Source organism: Larus michahellis, chromosome 7 (genome assembly GCF_964199755.1).
Source record: "Larus michahellis chromosome 7, bLarMic1.1, whole genome shotgun sequence".
Lineage (NCBI taxonomy): Eukaryota > Metazoa > Chordata > Aves > Charadriiformes > Laridae > Larus > Larus michahellis.
The window spans coordinates 38,220,260-38,234,376 of record NC_133902.1 but is presented as its reverse complement, the minus strand read 5'-3'; the positions used below and the strand labels follow the sequence as shown (position 1 = coordinate 38,234,376).

Here is a 14,117-nt window from a genome sequence, read left to right as displayed (position 1 = left end):
ATTTAAAAAGAAGAATTTGCCATGATGGAACAAGCTACCAATGCCATAGTCACGCTACCACATGTTCGCTACCATCAAGGAGCCCAGGAGGAAATGAGCCCCATCACCATCTAAGACTAAGTCCCCAAACCAGTCTTCCCTGGGGCGACAAGATATGATATTCCTTTGCAGCATACAGAAGGTCAGGCATTTTCTTATGCTTCTAGCATCTCTCCTTTCTTTACTAAACACTGCCCACTTGGGCTCACAGACCAGAGGCATGCTCTGGATTAACATAGCAATGTTTCTCCCTTCATGGCAACAAGAAATAGCCTCATTTAAAAGTGACGATAGTCTAGCATTAGGGCCTGCAATGCTACATCCTGATGGGTCTACACAGTCATGGCAAGATTAAGGCAGATGGAGGGCTACGAAGATGATTAGGGGACTGGAACATCTCTCTTATGAAGAAAGGCTGAAGGATTTGGGTCTTTGTAGTCTGGAAAAAAGACGACTGAGGGGGGATCTTATCAACGCTTATAAATACTTAAAGGGTGGGTGTCAGGAGGATGGGGCCAGGCTCTTTTCAGTGGTGCCCAGTGACAGGACAACAGGTAATGGGCACAAACTTGAGCATAGGAAGTTCCATCTCAACATGAGGAGGAACTTCTTTACTCTGAGGGTGGCAGAGTACTGGAACAGGCTGCCCAGAGAGGTGGTGGTGTCTCCATCTCTGGAGATATTCAAAACCCGCCTGGACACGTTCCTGTGCAACCTGCTCTGGGTGACCCTGCTCTGGCAGGGGGTTGGACTAGATGATCTCCAGAGGTCCCTTCCAACCCCTGCCATTCTGTGACCAAGGAAACCCCAGTGAAGCCCACAGTTCGTGTCAGCACAGGCACTAGCTGTGTGTGGGCAGACCACTTTCCCGTCTGACCAGACCTAATTTAAGACTGAAGTTAGCGGTTCTGTGCCTCACTAATTAACAGTTTCAGGCCAAGTCTGACATTTAATCCACATTAAGCTGTGTGTGATGGGGAAGGACAAGGAGGGTGAGGTACCTGAATCCACACGTCCTTGAAGGAAAAGCACCATTGATACACAGAAAGAGAAAGGAAAAAAAACACTCCTTAGGGGAATGAAAATCCATTTTGTTCCTTTGAGCAAATAGCATACTTCGTAAAAAGCAAAATAGCAGCCTGTGAAAGCACTGAGCTCTTTACCGTAATTCTTCCAGTTGTTGAAACTTTCACCACCTTGTTCTCACCACAGGGGAGAAAGATGTACATAACAACATGTATTTCTCCTTCTCTTTCAGAGAAGAGTTGCTGCATTAGGTATTGAAAGTCCAAAAGTGATTTTGCCTTCAACAGTTAACTTATTTGCCCTAACCTGCCAGAGATTTAGTTCACAGGACTTGGTGTAAAGACTGAAAAAAAGACTCCTCCAGCTCATCCCTGTAGCTCTCCTCTCCAAAGCAGCTCCTACTCTACTGACCACTGCTGCCCAAAGCAAAGTGCCTCTCGGGTATGAGAATCAGGAAGATCTGAGATAATTTTAGTTTGAAGAATGACAGCTTTCAATAGAGAAATAAAGTCTCTAAAAGCTGACTGCTGACAAAGGAATATAAACAATGCACTTGGGAGAGAAACTTAGTGACCCACTGCATTCGTTTGCAGTTGGCACATTAACAACAGTTTTAGGAAATAAAAAATATGCAATATGTAATATGCATGAGATTCGATATTCAATATCCAAAAATATGTTGCAAAGTCTGCATGATTAGAACAAAGCAGGTTAAAAGCTGAATGTAAGGAGGCAGAGGTGACACACCAGAACCAAAATGCAGCATTCAGTTTTAATGTATACCTTGGAAGCAGTAAATCCTGTAACATCATCTATTTCACAGATTCAAAGCCTGCAAAGGCATCAAGGAGAAACTGGACTCCTCCTCTCCAAAGAAAAAGCAATTCCCAGGGTGAATTAGGTTACATACCTACGTATCTTGAACGCTTCCATCTCACGCACATCACTGAATTAGGAACACAGAAACACTAAACAACTAGGGTGTCCTCCACCAAAACCCCAGAGACTGATGGAAACGTTTGGTAGCATCTCAGTTCTCTCCTCTATCACCTAGATCACTGGAATAAAGTCAAAGTTTCTGTGGATTTATGGCTTGTGATAGACATGGATTTGTGGCTAAGTGAGTTTGTGAGTTCCACCTGGAGACCCTATAGAACCCTATAGACCCTATAGAAGCTGGATCTACAGTCCCTTCCCATCTAGGTTGCCTAGTACCAGGAGGCTCAAGGCTAAGCTGCAGCTCTTCTGCCAGACGCAGCACTTTTAGCTACCTGGCACTCTTCACAAAACTCATAGGAATAATCTACCGTATCTTTAGGTACCCACCAGACTCAGTCCAAATCAGCTAAGTTGGAAAGCTGCTGGGCAAAGGAGAAAGAGGACAAAAAGAGTTTGATCACGGAACACAAACGATTCTCACTATTACTTTTTTCTTTTTTTTTTTTTAATGCATTAATACACTGCATGAAAATCTCTATGCACCAAGAACACCCATATGAATCTCATTTACTTACAGATTTGGCCACTATTATCTGCTTACTTTATACACTCTTTGAAGAAACAGTCGCACAGTGATTTTGTAATCACTCTTAGGGATTATTTTTTTCCCAACGTGCAATTCACATACTTCTGAAGCACAAGGATGCCATTACAGGCCAACAAGAAGTTTTCCTTCAAGTCTTGTGTACTGCAGCAAGAATGAATGTAAATTAGCAGCAACCACTAGAATCTGTATAGGCTAATTACAGCCTGAGCATTTGCTCGGCACAGCAAATCTCAAAGCACGGAGCTGCTGGGTGCACACCAAGAACCCCAAGAGCTCTGGTACCATGTGCCTCAGCTTGCAGTTCAACTCCTCAGGTGATTAAATCCCCTCCAACAGCACCATCTACTGTTACACTACAGAAATAAATGATTTTACATCACTTGCTCCCTTGACCAAGGAAATCTAGAGCCCATCTCCAAATTAGAAATAACTTAAAATATTTGCAGATATATTCTACAGTAAACTATTTTATAACCTATATTTATTACAAAGTTCTGTTTTAGGTACCACTACCTATCCTTATTACTGGCTTACTTTGAGGACAGAGCATTTAAATTTTTAACATACGTTATTTCTGAAGGCCTCATCAAATACTCATGACTGTCAGAAATGTATTTAAGATATGCTTCCAAGGAAAAAGCAGTAACGATTCAGAGGAGAAAACTGAGCAGCCTTGATCTCCCAATAAGTGACACCAGTACTTTCAGCATCATTTAAAAAAATAACAGATGCAGCTACACAGTGGTGCTAAGGAAAATAATAGCTAACTGTAAGAAAAATCTGAAATAGTTTTAAAGGAGGTTAAAGGAGTCTCAAAGATCTTGAAGATACTTTATAAAAAGAAAAAAAAAAGTCACGCAAGGTGGAGTGATGTTTAGTGTTAGGAGACAGACTTATAAATTGGACATATTTCTTCCTTTCCCACCACAATCAGTCATAAAGCTTGGCTCAAACACTCAGCAAACTCAAGTCCTATGTGCCAGCTTTGCATATTTATTTTATTAATATGGATTTGATAAAATTTGCAGTCAGAAGGGTAATTTTTTGTAAATTGTACATCGACCTGATACAGTTAGATATTTCTTAACAATATCTTCTCTATTTTCAAACTGCACTGATCTAATATCTTTGAAGGGGGTTAGTGTACAAACATAAATAAAAGTTATATATAAAATAAGAAAGTTTTAAATAACTCTTTAAATGTATTAAGATGAATTCTCTCCTCCAAGTTATGATCTGAACACATCAATCAGAAGACAAAGAATCTCACTATGTATTTGCCAATGTAGTCTGCTTACCTTTTTAACTATCAATCAGTCACAGACACATGCAGATTCTGCCACCTGCAAAAAGAAGAAACACAGTTAGTATTTTTTTCTTTTACAAATATAGGTGTATTACAAATGGCAATTCCTGACCTTGAAAGGGACAAATTTCTGATTCTGTAAGAATAAATAGTACATACTGCATATACACAGTCACAGAGCCAATTCCCTTGTAACTCCAGCAAAGGGAGGGGGAGAAACAATTCTGGACGTTCCTGGTTGGGGAAAAAAAAAAATAATAAAAAAAGTCAAGACTGAAGCTGTTTAGTACTTGAGGCCAAGAGAAACATCCCAGCAGTACAAGCAATCATTTAGCAGAACCTAATCTGCAATCTCCGCACCTTCAACCAGAAAGAGTCAGCAAAAAATCTGGCCAATAATGGCTTAAAACTAAAATCAACTTCCATGTTATTGCAGCCAATTCATCCTTCAAGCAAATCTGAAATGGTTGTCTTGTTAGATTTTTTTGTTTAATGTAGGTCTTATTTTTATTTGTTGATTTTAATCCATATAATCAACATCTCACACTACAAATCCCCTTTTCAAACACCGGTTTCCTGATAATACTGGCATCGTCTTGCTTTCTCCTGAAGTGCCTGCAAAACTGGAAAACCCCTCAACTACCAGCAGCGGGGTAGGAAAGAGGTGGCAGATGTAAGGTAAGAAGGATACAGGATAGAGGGAAGGACTGATGCTCCAAGAAATTTTCTTTTCTTTCCAGAAATACATATAAACTGCATGTCTGTTCAACCAGGAACAGATGGTTTTATTTTTGCAGATAACCTCCTAGTTATAAAAAAATATTTATGGGACTTAATCAATGTGAGCATACGCGATTCTAAAATGGTTCAGCAAATCACAGAACCTATTTCCAAAGCAACAGAGTATTTCAGTCAAGTGGCTACGTTCTGCAAAAAGTCCAGCAGTTGATCAGAATGGGGACACCACCTGTACCTCTAAAGGATTTTGATATTTGCACATTGAAATGAAAAAAATTCTCTGCTGTTACACTGCCCACAAGAGGGTGCTGGCACCCTACAAAAACTTTCACTAAATTTTTAGTTATACAGCACGCACAGCACAGCTATGGACAATACAAACTGATGGATGCATAAATCATATCTTAAACTGTTTGGGTCAAGTTAGACAAGAAGGTATCTGACACAATATTTAACATCCATATACTGGAAGATTGCATTAATTCAATCTTGGGTTTTTTCAGAGACATTTCCCAACACTTCATGGTGGTATTTTCCAATAATCCAGAAAAATATGCCAATGTTATACTGGTCTTAGCGTGAAGTCATAAAAATGCCTAGAAAGCTCAACGCAATGTCAACTGAAGTCAGCTTCCCGTGCTGCAATGGACTATACTCAAGACCACCAAATGGGGAGATAGTACTTACAGCATGATGATTTACCATTTTCTTCAATATTTGCCCAACCTAGTAGCCCCACATCCACAACAAAAAACTCTTACAAACCCTTGGAATATGAGCTATCAACTATGTGTGATATGAAATTCCAGTATTTCTGGCAACATCCACCACAAAAAAAGTTATTTTTTCTTAAAAATGAGTTTTTGATAATTCTCATTCTACATGAGCATTGCTTTAAAGTTATAATTAATCCTAAAACAACACGCTGCTAGTAATTTTTAACTAAGTTTTTATATTGGTATAACCTTGAGTTGTTTTACAGATTGTATTCCTTATATGCAATATTACGCCAGTCGGTAATTCGCTGAGTTTCAAGCTAAAGAAACACAATTCATGAGACTTGGGACTTAAAATAAGCTTCACCACTAAGTGCAAAAAATCATTATATGTTGACAGCTGCAGAAAGTTTTACAGGGTAACAACCAGCCCATAGGCACGATGCATATGAAACAGTTTTACAGTACTACTTAAAAATACATCTACAGTGAAAAATCAAAACATTTATTTTCTAACTTTCAGTTTTCTAGCTGGCAAACCACAGCAGTCCAAATCTGGATTGAGGGAGGCGGGTGGCAGCTGGCAGAGCCCAGACAGGGCTGGGTGCTGCTTCTGCAGAGTATGGCCACACTGGCACCAGAGTGCCTTTGCCCACTCCAAAGACATTCACTCACCTGCTCAACACCAGGGAAAAATGCCTTTTAAAATTTTTTTTGTTTTAGAAATCCACTTATATTTTAATCTCATACAAACTGGGCACGCCACGCTGTTTGCACTGGATCTTCGCAGCGGGCAGAGCCATGTGTGGAGACACCTGCTTGGGGCTCTGAGGACGTTTGCTCAGCAGAGGATCGCTCTGCCTTCAGGTTTTGTGGCTCCCACACCAACGTCAGCAGAAGAAGAGACCCCTGTGAGCCAGCCTCCAGCCCAGAACGCACGGTCCAGCACTAACCCACTCCACCGGCAAGCATGGGCTGGTGAAGCCAGCTTCACTGCTGAAGGACCATGGGCAGTAAAAACTGGCAGAGACAAAAATGAGACTTGTAACACCTTAAATCAGTAAAGATGCTAAATGGGAAAGAAAGGGAAATACCACAATGTTACAAAAACCAGGAACAAACCCCTCATTTCCAGCATGTTCTACATGGCTTTGCCTGGTGGCAGATGGATAATTCAGGGATTGCTCAAGTCCCAACATGCGTCCTCACCACCTTTTGCAGAGAGCAAACACTTTGCTTGCCAGAAGGGGCTCCTCTAGGAGCTCAGCACCTCCCCACAGCATCTCCACATCGTTACTTCCCAGCAATCAGTAAACCAATTCTTAGTCCCTTACAAATGTCAGGAAACAGCCCCCAAAGGAGATATGCACGTTGCCTTGTTGGCATTTGCTTCCCTCATGAAACTACAATTATCATTTTAATACAGGTTTATCCTCCTGCCACAGACAGGAGTAAAATAAAAGAGTTCAAAAGCAAGCCTGAGAAGAGTTCTTTTTCGCCACATGGCTAGAATAACAATTAAAAAATCAAAACAAATGGAAATAAAGTGACTTCTGAACAGCTTAATTTCTAAAAATGAATAGTGAGTTTATTTACCAGTAAGAGTTCAGAAACACCCCCAACATGGCAGGGCAGCAAAGGATACCTGAAACCCATTTGAAGAACATGTCATGCTGGACATTTAGGACTTTCTGAAAATACTAACTTTTTAAAGCTCAACTGAAAACGTTTCAAAGCAATAAGAATCGAATCAGAGATCTGATAACTAACTTCATTACATAGACTCATCTCACATGTACAAAGCAGCATCTTTAGTTTGTCAGAGGTAATCTGCTGGCCCTTTGAAAGCTTCCTTAGGAAAAAGGCACTGAGAAGTGCATCCAGCTAAAATTTTGAGGTCTTCATTGGTCAACAAACAATCCAAAAATCTTTGAGAAAGGAGAAAGATTGCAGGGCTCTCCTTAAACAATGAAAATCTTCCTTGAAGGCAATGAAGGCCGCCTTGGCTGAGCAAGTGGTGGGGTCCTGCGACTCCAACTCTATAGCTATCACTGCCACTTTGGTCACCTTGGCCAAACAATACCCTGCTCCATCAGCCCATCCCATGCCCATCTCCTCCAACCCGGAGGAGAAAAGGCACACTGCCAGGCAGAGACCCATGTTAAGGGGTCAGACGATGCAATGCCCCGACATGGGCTCCTCCACGGGGAGCCAAAGCCCCAGGTCCCAGGCGTGACATCAGCCAGGGACCCCCATTCAAGGGGATCAGGCACCCTCACGTTGGGCACACACGCAAATGCTTCCATGTTCCCTTACGGTAACTTACAGTGATTTTCCAACGTATTTTAAATTTGCAAGATGCTAGAAGCATAGATTCAGTTCTGTAAGACTGTGGGGGGAAAAAAAGGATGGCCAATTAGAGACCTCCAAAACACCCACCCACAAGGGACAGGAGGTACCACCTCAAGACAGAAACCTGCAAGAACCACCCAAAGTTGGCAAGGCAACTACCCGGAGGCGCTCATCACCAGCCATGTGGACAGGACAAAAAAATAACACCTCCAATCTTTACATATTAACTTTCCTATTTATTTTACTTTTATGGTGTTGAAAAACACAAGTAAGCTGCTGAGGCATCTCAGCTGCACACATCCACATGACAAAAACCACAGGCATATTAAATCCAGCATCCTCTGCCCTTCCAATTTTAATGCTGGGTCAGGAAATAGCATTGCTTAGAGGTAGAAAGCCAGTTGCATTGCTCAGTTCATTTTTGCACAGTTCATTTTTGCACAGTTCACGTCCTGATGCAGATTGAGTCAAGACATTTCACAGAGAGGTCAAATAACAAACTCAAAAGATGGTGTATTTTTCATGCAGATACAGACATGGTTTTTGCTAAGTGATTTACACCCTCCCTAGGCACCAGAGGAGCCAAGTTTTTTATTAATTAAAATGGACTTGCTTCAGCCTCTCAACCCCAGATTAAGGCAAGCAGCTGGAAGAAACCTTTACTCCAGCCTGAACTATCTGCCTAGTCCTCTGCTGGGACACGAGTGCCAACACACTCTGGCTGCAAAGTAAATGCAGCTGACTGTGATTTTCAGTTGGTTGTATTTAATTTCTAGAATTTGTCCTTCCGGGTATTTTTCTATACCATCTTCAAGTGGTAGACTCAGTCGTGTTAGGTTTACAGTTGGACTCAATTATCTTAAAGGTCTTTTCCAATCTAAATGATTCTATGATTCTTCGCCTTTAACTAGGAATCTTTCCCACTTCAAAATGCCACCACCAGTTTTCAAAGAGAAGGGTACCTCCAGGCTATCAGGGCATTGGTCTCACTCTTCCTCTTCTATTCTCACAGGGAACACAGGGAAGAGACGCCTTTATGGAAGATTTTCGTCCTGACCCCAGAAAAATATAGCATTAGCCTGCAATAGAAGACATGACACATCTTTTCATACACAAAGGGGACAAGTCTCTGCCATAAACTATAAACTCAGTTCAACTACAGAACAGAGTTCTCCTCTGGAAATAGTTTTTCCATCTAAATATGAAGAAACAACTTGACATCTATGATGATATATGCCTTATCAGACTGAATTAATAATAGCCCAAATCCAAACCATGAACCCTATAAGCCCTTTGAATTGCTCATTTAAAATTCCAAAATAAATTAGGAAAGACTAGCAACTGATTATCATAATGAAAAAAATAGTTTGAGGCAGAAAGGACATACATGCTGCAATTGGAAAAAGCAGTAAGTGCAGTTTATACACAATACAAAGCTGTCAAATGTGCCGCCTTCACCTGGCATAAAACAAACTTTTTTTGAATTTATGTATAGAAAGTATCTGTTTGTAAGACACTGAAACCAAGTTCACTTACACTTCAAAAACTATGAAAATTCAGCAGCTGCTAAGCAACAGGAATTAGGTTAGTATCCACAGGGAAAAAAAAAGTGCTACTCCATGAAGTAATATCCAAGCTATTACTGCTTTTGCTGGAGGTATCAAATAAGATTACATCTATACACTCAAAGATTCAAATGTGTTCATCAGGAACAAATACAGGTGTAAATTATTTTTTCAAACATTCTCTCATGAAAAATGGTTTCACATATTCACATAATATCAGGAAGGAACTTTTAATTTCTGATTTTTAATTTTGTGATCCCCTATATTTGGAAAAGCATATTAACAATGTGTTGACATACTGGTTATCTATGACAGCCTAAAACCTCAATATAAAATTTCAATACTGAAACAGCATTATTTCAAAATCAAAGATTTTAATGCCGCTCTTCCTTTCTACAGGATCACGACATCCCATGTATAACACCAGTCACCTTAGAAGAGAATGTGACTGAAGCCAAAGAAATTATTCACTTGAGCAAAATAACAATAAATGTTTTCAGGGGAATCTAGGCTTTAATCTTCTTTTTCGTGATTTCACTATAGCTAATGTTTAAACTGTTACATTACTCATTTATCTGTTTTAAACATTAGTCAAACTGAAATAGTACAATAGTGCAATCTCAAGACTAAGCAGCAACTTTTGAAATACAAAGGAATTTAAGAAACCAATTGAAAGTAATTTCTCTGCACCATATTAGTACTTTTTAGACAACAGCTACAAGAAAAAGATAAGTCTGGACTACAGACAGACTGTGGATGAGAATTTAGGCTAGAGGACCGATGGGGACAGGACAACTCACCCGTCCCAGCCACACCAACCAATTCCGGCACTGGAAGATGCTCCACTAAGATGCCGACGTTCCTGCACTGACCAAGAAAGCTGTCATCTCTGCTATGGTGAGGAACCGGGAGTCTCTGGTTAACACATCCCGGACAAAATACCTGTAAAATGTCCTGCATACTTGTTTTACATATGTTCAGCACATACTAGAAGAGTGCAAATTTGAACAGTGATATTTTTAAGGCTTCAGAACAAGGCAGGCTGACTATTTTCGTTCTTACTTCCTCCCTAGGGCAAAGAGAAAATCCACATGAGCATTTTGTACCTTAACATTAGACTTCAGAAAAGTGCCTCTGAAATCAACGTTTACCAAAAAGATGCAAAATACTTATCATCCGTTTAACAGTGTTCAAAACCATGAGATTACATCCTGCATTAAGGACTTATGAATATATTCTCTAGCCTTTACCATGGGAAGTCACTCTCCACAGACCTTAAAGTTTACTGCTTCAGGACTGCCAAACCAACACATCTTATTCACAGGCTTCTCCTTTTAAACACGGGACAGCATGGCTCAGCCACTGCCAGGCAGAAAAGCAAACCGCTGCCATCAGCTGCTTTCAGCCACTCGGTGTAAGAAGCGGCTGCTGACGAAGCTGGGAGGCAGACCAGCGATTAGCAAAGGCGGGGTGAAGTATGCCCACACGAAGCAGCGCCTGCTAACAAGACACATCTCGCTGGAAGCTCCCAAACCACTTCTGCAGCCTGAAGAACCAGTACTATTTATTGCTGGATTTAAAAGCAGGGCACTGAGTGAGACTAGGGTTACGTATCTGCACCTGACAGAGAACAAGTGACACGAGAGAGATTAAAAACCCCTCCTGTTGACAAGATTCAAGGGGCACAGGCACACCTACGCATACAAATGACTGCAGGAAAAACTATCTTCTGCAGCCCAGCCAAAGAATTTCATTAATTTTATCACTAAGCAGATTAGAAGGCAATTTGATTGCAGTTTATAGAGCCTATATAAAGATAAAACAGCAGAAAAGGGTACTGCACTTCAGTAAAAAGTGTATACCAGGGCTTAACACAGATATTGTTAGTGCACATTTCAGGCTTAGCCTTTGATATGAATCATGATGCTAAGCATTCTCCATCAGCCTGCAGCTCACCAACAGCTTCCCCCACCAGGAGAAACAGCATGAAACTGTATCCACTGTGCACAAAAAGCCAGGAAGTACAAACTAAACTGAGGAAACAAAAATCGTGGCTTGCACGCACGTACCAAAAGCCAGGGCACCCAACAGCAGAAGTGAGCACTCTGCTGTCACAGCAGCTGCCCTTCTCAAGCAGACAGGTTTTTGTCACTGCTGGTGCATGTTTTTATTTATTTATTTATCAAATAGATGTTAAGGATTTCAGAGCTCTTTAATCCTTTGGCGTTAACTTGCACATTACGGGAACTCCATACGCAGGGAAATTAAAAGACTGTGGAAGAAACCCAAATCACACTGTTTTCCTGAACAAAGGACTGGGGTGTGATAAGCTGGAAGTCACGTTTCCAGGTCAGCTGTTTTCTCTCTGCTTCCCTGTTTATGTTTATACACCCATGTTGTGCTCTGGGCAGAGCTGGGGACTGCGGGAAAGCGATGCAGGGACAGGAGAGGGGCTCGGCTCCAAGGGAGCTGGGAAGAGGAAGAGTTGCCAATGGCTGCACAGAGCTGTAACTTTTGCCCTTCCCTTGCACACAGGATCACTCACGTACCGGTGAACACTGCTCTCCCCCACCATTCCTGTCTGGATGCAGCTGTTTGCACAGCCGAGCCTTGGAGCTGGACCACGAGCAAGGAGTCTGACCTACCTGCGCGCACTCAGTGGCCCCTGCCCTGCCGCACAAGGCAAGGAAAGGGGGATCATGCAAATTGCCTCAACACAGCAGGGAGACAAAAAAAAACCCAAAACCCAACAGTGCCTGTACCTGAAATTGGGTTTTCTTCCACGCAGAGGCCTGCTTTCAGGCCATCACAGCATGCAGGGAGAGCGCACAGCAGCAGTCTCAGCAAGCCAAACTCAAAGCACCCCGTGTTTGTAACTCAAGTCTTGCCGACAGTCTGCGTTTCCGTGGTGGAGGTTTCCAGGATTTTTGTGTATGCATCTCATCACTGCAATATTTCTGGAAGAACCAGCTGCTGGACTTTTAAGAATATGAAAGCATTAGCTTTCAGTTCTAAAAAATCACATTTTTGCTTTTCCCCCCACTACAAATATGAGTATATGTGAAGAATTTAAGGCTAACTTTTGAGAGGGCTCAATTCAGTCAGTCTTCTTGAGTTTCTGGAAGCTCTCCTCAGGACCTGGCAGTTGCAGCTAGCTATCCGGGATCTCACTACCACAAGACTGACTCAAACTGTCCCTTCCAGAGTAGCTTCTTGTGTTATTCAATATTAAATATCTGTATGTTAAAAAAAAAAAAAAACACCCACCAACCACACTTATGGTGCAAAATCTGACTTCCGTCACCACTCTGGTGTGTGGGCAGAGTGTTTGCCATCACAGAACATTAGACATTTTACAGCCACGTTGTGCAGAAATGGTACTTACCACCTTCTTACTCAAGAAATTGTGATATATTCTCGAGTTTGACAAGACCAGCAAGGGAAGCACGGGAAACACCAGGTAGGGTAAGGGTAGGGCAGGAGGAGAGTAAGAGAGAGGGAGGATGCTGGCATGACCCAGGCACAGGTCAGGATGGCATGTCCGGAACAGACCCTTGGATTGCATTACTTGCATACAGAAAAAGGTTTGAAAAGCCTTGTATGTTGTGATTCTCAAGCAGAAACCACAGCTGAGGGCAACTGGACCAAAACTTGCGAGTGTATCAAGATGGAGACTCAAAACAACAGAAGACAATTTTGATGTATTACCCCCACAGGCTGAGTTGTCAGTAGGTAACTCATACGCTCATCTTCAGAAATCTTTTTGAGTTCAGATAGAGTTTGACAAATACATTCTCAGATAACATACTCTTTTGCTGAGTGTTAAAAGTTGTTCTGATAACCAAAGGAAGTGAGCCTAATGAGAGCAGAAATACTTATGCCTACTTTATCTACTAACTAAATTATACAAAGTGGTCCCAAAGAACCTTGTAGCAAGACAAATCTGAAACTACACATATTTTTAAGAGGGGGAGAAGTAATCAGTCAGTGATGAAAGTTCTAGACACAAAGCAAATTTTTTCTTCACTTTTGTGTGTTTGAAAGGTTCCATTTAAAAAAAAATTATATAATAGGGATGAAAAATTTGGTTAAAGGACTGTAATCTTGAATAGAAATACAGATGTTCAGAATGTAGTGAGCTGAAAAAATTCACTTCACTGGTGCATATGAAATACAAAATGCTTCTCCCAACTTACACCCCAAAACCTCACCTTGCCCTGTTTGTGGGTTGTTGGGCTGATGTCTGGTGCTGCATGGTTTCCCAGAGCATGAGGATTCCCATACTGCTTGTGGTTTTTTCCAGGAGCATCCCAACCAGCTCAGCTTTACTCGGCTGCAACGCCTGCTATAACTACGCACCAGCAGCTTCACCACGCCTCCAGATGCTGCAGCTCTCAGCGCAGCCACAGCCGGGCTGGCACCCAGCGGGTGTTGGCAGATGTGGCGACATAGTGCCCTTAAACATCAGGCTGTGCTTTTCCCTTCCCAGTGGAACGAAGGCTGGCTTGTATTTCAAGCTACCAATATCCAAGCCAATCCAACAAAAACAAAGGGAAACATGAAATACAGCGTTTAAGATTGAATACAGAGCTAAACACATGCTGAAGTTGAAGTTACGATTCATGGCTAGCACATTTTCTGTCTACAGCGTTCAGCAAAACACCCTGAATTCAGGATCCAGATGATCCCAAAAATCAAAACAATGAAATGGCAAGGCATGAAGATAAGTATTTCTCAACAAAGGCTGCGTGATTTGCCTCTCCAAAGTACCTGTCTCTTATAGCATCATGGGAACTTCGGAGTTGTCTCTCCCCTCGATTAGCAAAGAA

The 14,117-nt window shown here is 41.6% G+C and overlaps 1 protein-coding gene across 3 annotated transcripts in view; it reads right to left on the bottom strand.

The window, feature by feature from the left end:
* The window catches only part of ADARB1 (adenosine deaminase RNA specific B1), an 87,214-nt gene that overhangs the window by 58,912 nt on the left and 14,185 nt on the right, over positions 1-14,117 (bottom strand). For all 3 annotated transcript variants that reach the window (XM_074594282.1, XM_074594280.1, XM_074594281.1), the window contains exon 2: positions 3,910-3,954. The gene's annotated coding sequence lies outside the window, so the exon portion shown is untranslated. The remainder of the gene's footprint in view (positions 1-3,909; positions 3,955-14,117) is intronic.